Here is an 8,976-nt window from a genome sequence, read left to right on the forward strand (position 1 = left end):
ACTCCCGGAGTCGGGGGTGGGGGAGGGGCAGAGGATGTGAAATGGGGGGGGGGGGCAGAGGGTGGTTCAGCGCCAGGTTCATACCTGGGTAGGTTTTGGCGGGTGTCTGGAATGGGCACCACGGACACACATTCATGTGCCTCCCCACGTGGTGTCTGTCTAGGTTTTGACTTCGGTTTGTTGGATCTGTGCTGCAGGCAACCGAAAATAAGGACATTGATTCCAGTTGTTTCAGTCCCATTCCCTTTATTCATTAATTGGGTAGTAACTTGTTGGGCTTTGTCCATATCATTAGTAATTGGTATAAAGTGGGTCTCCTTACGGGCCAGTAACGATTTTAGCTGTAACTGTAGTGGGGGAATGTAGGCAAGAAAGGTGGGTCACAGGGGGTTACTCTCCTGACCCCCAGCTTCTTCCCCACCTGTTGCTGTCCCGGCCCATCAGGGTAAGCAGCTGCTGCACCGGGACACTTTGTTAACTTAGCTTTATCTCTGTGATGGCCCAGGAGCCAAAGTTTGCTGACCCCTGAATTATAGGGTTGGCTTATGAATGGGTCATAAAATTTTTCCATTTGTACTTACCCATCTTGCGGGGGGTTGGCTTATAAACAGACTGGCTTACGATCTAGTATATACGGTAAGTCAGGAACTCTTCCCAATCTTAAGGATTGTAGTGCATTGGTGATTGTACTCATGACATATTCTCCATATACAGAGCATATAATCTCTTTTCCTAAATGTTGATCCCTGTGCTGCTCATTGTTTAAAGCGATTAACTGTTTCATTTTCTGTTGAGTCTTATTAAAAGTTGGGTTATGTCATGCATATTATAAAGAGTAAATCGCTCTTCCTGTTTTGCTTTGAAAGGTAGCTATAATGAGTACCTCATATCATCCTTCAGCCTCATATTCAAGTTTGTATAAGGTTAAACTTCCACCCGTTATCCAATTATTACAACTGGCTTTGTCTCCCCAAGTTCCATAAGGTGTCCCGTGTTTCAGGGAAGTTGAATTAGTTATTGAGGAGGTAAAGGTTTTACAACTGAAGGACATAAATCCACACCATGTAGAGGTGAAGCATAGGAGTTTATTACACACAGCGCTGGCAGAGTGTCACCTTGCTTATTAGGCTCAGAGACACTGTCAATCAATTGATTACAATAGAATATATGGCTTTTCCATGGGCGGGGGAAAGTGACAGGGTAGGCAGTTCCACACCCCGGGATAGGTCTGGCTGCAAGACAAGATAGCACATTAGCCAATGGTTAACAGGTTACATAATGTCTCCGCCCATGGTCTTAAGTTAGCACGTTAACATTTAATATATATTTTATCCTAATAACATTTTAAGTATTAATCAATGTTGAATTCTGATTTGGGGTACATAGGAATGGAGTAGCTCCTCTGATTGTCAAGCAGATACATTCCTAGGAGTTAAAACAAAGAAACAGTGAAAGTATATGGCAATAGAGATTGTCTCCTCTGTGTTTTAAGGCAGGCATTGGTCCCTGGGAAAGGAAGGTGGGAGGATGCCATATCTTATAATGACATGTGCCAACCTTTCATAAACTCAAGGTTGGATCTGTGGGAAGAACGTTTCCCTATAGAACAAACTAACAACCGAAACAGGGCTTCTTTGTTCAATCTACAACTCTGAGTAAGACACAATTATTCCGTTCTCGGCTCTAACACCTGGCAATTTGCTGACTAGGCTTATTTTGGCAAAGCAAGGTTATCTTTTGTTTATTCTGCTTCTCTTAGCTGATCACTGTTTGCTAGGCCTCTGGTCCCTTGACCATACTCTGGAGTTTGGGTCTGGAAAAGAGCTGACACAATCCACATACTAGGTTGTTATATAAAATGCACATGGATTTTAACCCTTCAGTCCCTACTCTTGACCCTAGGGTTCCCTAACCCGCCAGGTCACATATACCAATTTTAATGTACTCAGCCTACTGCGGAGTTGCCGGTAAAGCACCAGTACCATCAGGAATGTCAGGATAGACTCCCCACATAACTTGACAAAATAGCACCGAGATCCATCCCCAGGGGACTTTATCACCTGAGATGGCATCACCCATAATCATCGTTTTAACCTCCACGGCCTGGTTCTATCCCTTCTAGTGCTTCACATGGGCCTGGTCCACAGTTTTCCCTATCTGAATGTACGTCAGACGGCCTTCCCCAATATGCCTCTGGGCCTCGGACACCAACTCCTCGATCTTTGCCTGCAGGGCGTGTAGCCACTCCTCGAGATACTTACTGCCATAGTGCCATTCCGGATCCCATGTTAGGTTACCCATCATTGATGCAGTACGGTGGAGCCGCGTCCCATCAACAGTCATGGTTGACCTTCGGGGGACCGTCATGCACACGGCTGGATGTCTCGAGGGGCAGGGCTTTCCATTTAGCTTGATGGAGTGGTTCTGGGCGTCGCTGGGGATGGGATATAGGGTTCCACTGCTTCCATAAGGGCTGGGTGGACCCGGCCATTGAGGAGATCGGTTACAATTCCCCGTGTGATGAGGGCCAAAGTTTGTCCTGCTCTCCTACAACTCTCCTGTAGTGCCTTTATTTTTGTCCCATTTATTAGCAGACTGGTGACTTCTTGGCCCAGGTATTTTGTTATATCTGATGAGGTGGATACAGAGTTTGAGAGATCCTTTAAGCTGTCTAGGATAAATCGACTGGCCTTAATAGTATCCAGTCCTCCCTGGGCATTAGAGATTATAGCATCTGCCACCCTTGATTCCAGCTGGTCCTTCCTTTCAGCTTGGTGTGCTATGGTATAGGTGTTGCAAACAGAATTACCTGCACCAAACCATCCTGCAAGGGTATCTAGTAATCCCCTCCTCTGTCTAGTTAAGCACTCACCAATTTGGTTTGTTAGGCTAGTAATGTTTGTACTCATTTGAGGCCTGACCTTTGCATATTGTTTGTTCTCTACCTCTAAAGGAATACGCACCTCGACCCTGTAAGTGTGGAATACCACCGAGGTGAGGACCGATAGTGCTGGTCCTATCATTATAATCCTGGTTCTGGAACAGGGATTTGTGCAGGGCGTGACATACAATTGGGTGGTTCCACTCTGTCTCTGATAACCCAGTTAATTGTTACCAGTTGTGGACATTCTAATTTGGGCCATCGTTTAACAAATATGTGCCATGCCTTTGGGGTTACCTGCATCCGTGCTTTAAGTGGTAAGCTCCATCCTGAATCAGCAAGTTCAACCTCCACAGGTACCATGTCGGTATAATTGGCGCATGATCTTTCATGAGTGTTTGGTTTCTTTCTCCCAAAATTCCATACAAATTCCAGTATCGAGGTCTGTGCGTTCCCTCCCAAGCCATCATGGCAATATGCCATGTAGTTGTGCTCAAATGAGGGATAGCTCTCTTGATTTATTTACATACAAAGCTATATTTGCATTTTTAATGGCTTTTTTTAAATTCTTCCCAACACTTCCTCTTCTATATAAGACATGCGTGTACCTCTCCCTTTATGTTCAGACATTTGGCTACATTTCTTTTTTTGTTTTTTACTTTGGAGAAGTTAGGGTTTTGCAAACATAATGTTGATTCCCACTGACTCCTCTGGGCATCTGTTAAGGAGATCAGTGAGTATATGGGATGTATGGAGCATGAATTTCCCTGTGACAGTGTATGATTCACAAGCTTTCACAGCTCAGGGAGCTGCTATGAACTCTGGTAATCCCTGGGATACAGGGGTTTTAAGGTAGGTAAGTATGCTTCCTGAAGCTGGCTTAGCACAGCTGAGTACTGGGTCCGGCTGTGGCTGCAGTAAAGGTGGAATGGCTTTCCCATATCGGGTAAGCCCAGGCTGGGGGCGGAGGCTAAAGCCTGTTTTATTTTTATAAATGCCTCCTCTTGTTGTGTGCCCCATATTACTAACTCATTTGCAGGCTTTCCCCCTCTAGTGAGGTTTTGAAATGGTTCCACCATCTCTTGAGTGCTCTGGTATATAGGTTCTACAGAAATTAAGGAGTCCCACGACCTTCCAGACTTCCTTAACTGTCCGTGGTTTCTTTAACTCTAAAATTGCCTGCTTTTTGTCTACTGTGAGTGCCTTCTCTCCCTTGGAGATGTTATGCCCTAGGTATAAAACCTTCTGCAATTGCAATTGAGCTTTCTTCGGGCTTAATTTAAGTCTTGCCATGCAAAGATATATATAAACAGTCTGTCTAGGGTTTTTAAATGGTCCTTTTTATTTGAGCTGGCAATTACTAAAGTATGTAAATAATTTGCTATCACAGTATCCCCTTCCAAAGGCACTCCGTGCTATTACTTCTGCCATTGCCCTGTGGAAGATGGAGGGAGAATTATGGAACCCCTGAGGTACTGGGGTCCAAGTGTACTGCTGGTCTCCTACTGTAAATGCAAATTTCTCCTGACTCTCCTTTGCAAGGGGAATATTCCAAAATCCATTAGCTACATCCAGGACTGAGAATACTGAGTGTCCTGGGGTTAGCAAATTCAGAATAGTGGCAGGGCTTGCCACAATAGGATGTGCCTTGGGAGTCACCCGGTTAAGGTGGGTGTAGTCTATAGTTAACCTCCAGGTCCCGTCTGGCTTCCTGATGGGCCAAACTGGGGAGTTAGTTGTGGAGGTGTTTTTTAAATTACCCCTCTAGATTCTGCATAAATATATAGTCACTAAACTGCCTCTAAGGCTTTGGGTTTAATAGGATCCTGCCTGTGGGCGTTGTGAGTTGGTCCTTCTACAGACAGAGGCTTCATGTTTACTAGCCCACACTCTTGTTTATCTGTTGCCCACACCTCAGGGTGAAGGGAACACGGGGTTTCTACTAGACTCCCCCCCTCCCCGGTATTATTACCTATTACTGGCAATCATGGCTATATTTTTAGATGATTTTTCCTGTTTGGACCCTTTGGCCCATTCAATGCAGCTAGCTCTGGGGTTGGTTACTCCCACGAGCTCCTTAAGGAGATCTATGCTGCACATTGTGTCTCCCTGCTCAGGGCAAACCCCCATTTGACAGAATTTGAAGATATGGTCACAGTCAATTTCTACTGCCTGGCTAAGGGTTGCTTTTAATTTTCCACCTTCCACCCCTTCAATCCATATGGTTCTACAGGTCAGGGGAAGATCTTGGCTGGTTATTGATACCGAGACTGCTGTGTCTATTAACATGTTGCACTGTCGGCCCCCCACTCGTGCATTTAAAAACATCCTGGGGTCGCCTTCAGTTCCAGCCACAGAGGCCGCTGATACCTATTTGCTAGCCAGGAGTTTGAGCAACTCCTGGATTTGTTTATCCTTTCCTTGTTCTTGGGAATAAGAGGGAGGATTTCCGGCACTTGTGTCATATAAAATAGCTTCCCCCCAGAAATGTTAGGGTACACTTACCCCATATACTAGTATGCATGTGCGTATTGATGATGGGTATGTATGGACTTGTGGTGTACTTATTAAGTCTGTGGGTAAAACTTTGAAAAATCCCCTTTGCCATCCTTCACTGTTTATTGATGTAGGTAAAAGGTCTCTAGACATCTAGATAGGTCATCTTTTCCTAGGAATGTAAAGGGTCACAATATACATATGCTGACTTTGCCTTAGCTTAAACAGACAGGGTTTTAGCCTGTAGGTCTCTTGCATTACAGCCAAACTTAGGTTTATAGATTTATATTAAAAATATTACAATACATCAAATACTTAAACTCATATCTTTTCTTATATCTATGCAAACAAGCAGATTAATCCTTAGAGCTGCACGCTGAGACATGTGTTAATCTGGAGTCACTGCAAGACAGAACAGGGAGTGACTCAAAATTAACATGGGACGTAGATAAGATCAGGGTGTGTCCCTGTGGGGAGGGGGTTTCAGTTGTTGCTAAAGGAGGGAAAGTTACTCAATTTCTCTCTGTCTCTGCCTCAGGATTTTGGGGTTGAGCTTTCTGGTTCAGATGCTGCTGCCCCGATTGTGGTCTGGGAGCGCAGGCTGAGCAGCTGCTGCTCCCGCAGTGGGATCACAGCTGGGGAGTGACCGTGAGTAAAGCTTCCTCTGTGCCCAGCCAAGGTGAGGATTTCCTCCAGTTGCAATTAGCCCCATAGGACATCCCAAGGCTCTGTCCACACCAATTTCTGAGTCAGAGACTCTAGGCGATTGATAGAGACTTCAGGGAACTGGGGATGGGTATGAGGGTGATTCTGCAGAAACAGCCCCTCCTCACCCCACATGTCTTCCCCCTTAGCAATTGCAGGAGCCGATCCAGCCATAGGAGAGCGAACCCCCAGGATTCTCTGTCAGCCAGAGGGGGAGAGACAGGGGAAGGGGAGACACAAGGAGAAAAAGGAGAGAGACTGAAAAGGGCAGTGGGAGAAATAATTAGGGAGAGAGATTTCCAGATCTCTGACTGGCCCCCACACACTTACTACAGCATCTTTCTGTTGGTATCCAGGAAGTTGGTGGGCAGATCCCGCCCACTGCTCAAGGACCTCCCCTGAGCCTAAGGGGAGGATCCACAGGTCCATGATACCAAATAACGGCAGATTCACTTTCCTGTGAGCAAGGTGAGGTGCAGAAAGAGAAAAAGCCAGTTCCTGACTCTCCCTGTTCCCCCTGCTGTGGGAGTGCGCTGCCCTGGGGGCAGTGTCGGGGAATCCCCCAGGGTCACTCCTTTTCTTCTGCGCTTCTCTCCCATCTGGTTCCCAGACTTTGTTACTGAGAGGGTTTCAAAATGTCTCGGTGGTTTAGTGCTTGTGGGAGGGGCCGGGCAGTGCTGTAATAAAGTGGCCAAGCATTTCCCCCACATAGAGTCGTAGAACTGTAGGGCTGGAATGTACCGTGAGAGGGCAGCTAGTCCGGCCCCCGGCACTGAGGTGTTTGTCTGACCCGTCCTTAAAAACCCCCAGTGATGGGGATTCCACTGCCTCTCTTGCTAATCTAGTCCAGTGCTTAATTACGGTATATCAGATCCAGGACTGGCCCCCGGGCACCCCATTGTATACATCCTCCCATTGGACAGTGAACCGCTAATGGTTACTGTCTGAGTGCAGCCTTCCAACAACATTGTCACCCATTTTGTAGCACTTTTATGTGCACCACATTTCCCTAGTTCACTGTGAGAATGTCATGGGGGCCTGTGTCAAAAGCCAAACTAAAATCAAGATATGTCCTGTCTACAGTGTCCCCTGGAACTGTAAATCCACTACCCCTGTGAAAGCAGGAAATGAGATTGAATTGGCATTATTTGTTTTTAGAAATCCAGTCTGGATCTAACTTATCACCTTACTGTCCTCTAGGTGCCTACAAATTGATTGTATAATAATTTGTTCATTCCAGGTATCTAAGGAAGGCTTGACTTTATTCCTCAGTCCTCTTTGTTCCCCTTTTAAAAGATGGGTACTGTGTTTTCCCTTCTCCAGTCTTCACCATTCTCCAGGCATTCTGAAAGATAATTGCTAATGGTTCCCAGATTGCTTCAGCTGATTCTTTGGGCACCTTAAAATGAATTTCATGGCTGACAACAATATATATAATGTATCTACATATTTTTAACCTGTTCTTTCCCTATTGTGGTTTCTGTTTTTTCCTTCTCTTGGTTAATAATAAAGACCCTATCTGAACTGTGGGATGATCTTCAAATAATTGCAGCTGAGTTGCAAAGAAGGCTTGGAAAATTGCAGAAAAGTAATAATGGACCTTTATTAATTGCTGTAATTTGGAAAAGCCACAGCAGACCTATTTGTTTAAGAAAAATCTGCTGGCATAATATAAACACTCAACTATTACATGATGCCTGTGAATTGTTTTGGTAACCAGACAATTGGGTGCAGCTACAGGGCCATAACATGGGTGGGGTGAGTGGGGCAGCCACCAAGGGCACAAAGCGGGGCTGGGGAGTAGAAAAATGGGGCAGAAAAATGAGGGTGGAAATTTGCGTCACAGACTGTGAAATCGGGTCTCCGGCTGCCCGGCTCTGAAGGCAGAGTGGCGAGTGGCAGCTGCCGGCTGGATGCCTCGCTCTGAAGGCAGCGCCACCACAGAACAGAGGTAAAGGTGGCAATACTAAGCCACTCCTACTTCTCTGCCTTCAGAGCTGGGCACCGGCCAGCATCCACCGCTCTCTCGCGACCCAGCTCCAGGCAGCGCCGCTGCCAGCATCACCTCAGGAGTAAGGGTGGCAATACCACGAACCCCTGGTGGGCTTGCAACCCCCTATTGGGTCTGGGCCCCTAGTGTGAGAAACGCTGTGGAGAAATCACACTTTTTTTGGGTTACTCACTACATCATTAGCAAATTTTGCAGGTGTATAACTCATCCGCAAAGTTCACTATTTATGCCATGACCAATGTTTGAAAATGGTACGATTCCCCGTCCCCCCTGTGATTTAAGCAGTACCCTACTTATTGCCTTCCCTGTCCCTTGCTAGGGGTAACTTCTTTTGTGAGTTAATCTTTGTGATTTTGTCCCCACATTCTGACGGTACTCAGTGGGGGGGGGGGGCGACAATAACAGAAAATGTGGAAATGGCAGAAGTGCTAAATGCCTTTTGTTTCCATTGTCACCAAAAAGTTTAGCAGCAATTGGACATCTAACTTAACGAATGCCAGTGAAAATGAGGTAGGGTCAGAGGTTAAAATAGGGAAAGAACAAGTTAAAAATGACTTAGGTTAGATGTCTTCAAGTCAGCAGGGCCTGATGAAATGCACCCTAGAATGCTGAAGGAGCTGACTGAGGAGATCTCTGAGCCATTAGTGATTATCTTCAAAAAGTCAAGGAATATAGGAGATATTCCAGAGGACTGGGAAAGGGCAAATATAGTGCCCATCTATAGAAAGGGGAAGTAAGGACAACCTGGGGAATTACAGACCAATCAGCTTATTTAAATTCCCCTGAAAAATAATGGAACAAATAATCAGTTAGCAACAGATATTAAAGTGAAAAATAACAGTCAGCATGGATTTGTCAAGAACAAATCATTTCCAACCATCCT

Source organism: Mauremys mutica, unplaced genomic scaffold, assembly GCF_020497125.1.
Source record: "Mauremys mutica isolate MM-2020 ecotype Southern unplaced genomic scaffold, ASM2049712v1 000062F_np12_subseq_12882662:12971114_obj, whole genome shotgun sequence".
Classification (NCBI taxonomy): Eukaryota; Metazoa; Chordata; order Testudines; family Geoemydidae; genus Mauremys; species Mauremys mutica.